We start from the raw sequence: 1,582 nt of genomic DNA on the forward strand, positions 1-1,582 counted from the left end.
GAAGGGATCAGGGATCAGGCATCAAAGACCTGGAACAAAAAATCATATCGATGTGAATGAGAGGGAGTACAGAGTGGCAACCCAAAGCCCATCTGTAGTCAATTGGACGTCTCCTGTCAGAAGGGTTACAAGGATGAGACAAGCCAGTCAGGGTACAGTATAGCACTGATGAAATATACAGCTTTCCTGTAATTTAATGCTCCCCATCACACTCGCACTATCATGACTTCAATTATACCTTACAAATCCAGCTAGACCAGAGCATGTGCACTGGTACAGATAAGAGCTGCAAACACAAGGAATCCAAGTCTGATAACCCCCTCAGGGCCAATAATGAGAATAATGACACTAGGAAGGTAAGGGGAAGGTGGAGAGAGAAAGGGGGAACCGATCACAATGATCTACGTATCACCCCTTCCGAGGGGGACGGAGAGCAGAAAAGTGGGTGAAGGGAGACACCAGTCAGGGTAAGACATGAAAAAAAAATTAATGAATTATCAAGGGTTCATAGAGGAGCCAGGGTTGGGGAGGGGGAAATAGGGAGCTGATATCAAGGGCTCAAGTAGAAAGAAATGTTTTGAAAATGATGGCAACATATGTATAAAAGTGCTTGACACAATGGATGGATGGCTGGATTGTGATAAGAGCTGTAAGAGCCCCCAACAAAATGATTTTTTTAATGTCATAAGAAAAAAATCATTAGAAATTGGACATATGACAGAAATGCCCTCGCTGAACACTGATGAAAGGAGGACTTCTTAATCTATTTTTTTAACAACTTGCTGAGCAAATGAAACAAAAGTTCCTTCGTGCATCAAATATAACCTAGCTGAATTAAGAACTTAACATGGTGAGTGATAAAACCCTAACACTTGTAGAAGGACAAGCTGAGCGTTTCTTGCTTTTAAGTCAGGGGACCCTTCCTTAAGCAGAAAAGGCATGCATTATTAAAGACTTGACCAAGCTACATCAAAACTAGAGGAAAAACTAAACAGCTATTCTAGTTGGCCTAGTTAGTCCTGACGCATGGTGATTCCATGTCGTGAACGAGTAGACCTGGGCTTTTCCACAAGGGTTCCAATGGCGAGTTTTTCAGAAGCACATCACAGCCCTGCCTTCTGAAACTCCTCATCTGAGCACAGTAACTACATCACCCAGGGCAGACATTAGCAAAGTAAAACCGACCAAGGGTGAGCCTGGCAGGCAGCCTCAGATATTGCCCCCCATGGCCCCTTCTTCCTGGTGGCCACGCGGTTTATACCCACAGTGCATCAGGTTGGCCTGGTAAAAGCAGTGGTGTGTCACAGCCAAGATATAAAAAGACTTGCCACTTCCGTCTTGAGTGTTGGCTCCTATATCGCTCGCTCTGGGGGTAGCCAGTTGCTCTGGGTGTTATTCGGTGATGTTCCACAGGGACTGGGCTGTCCTGCACCAGCCTCACAACTGTTGCTGTTTTCCAGTTCATTATGGTAGCCACTCCTCAATCGATCTCACTGAGGGTCTTCCTCTGATCTGCTGACCCTCTACCAGCATGATGTCCTTGTGCAGGGGCTGGTTGCTCCTGAGAACATGTCCAAAGTAC

Source organism: Echinops telfairi, unplaced genomic scaffold (assembly GCF_000313985.2).
Source record: "Echinops telfairi isolate 266 unplaced genomic scaffold, ASM31398v2 ScPeMD7_443;HRSCAF=831, whole genome shotgun sequence".
Classification (NCBI taxonomy): domain Eukaryota; kingdom Metazoa; phylum Chordata; class Mammalia; order Afrosoricida; family Tenrecidae; genus Echinops; species Echinops telfairi.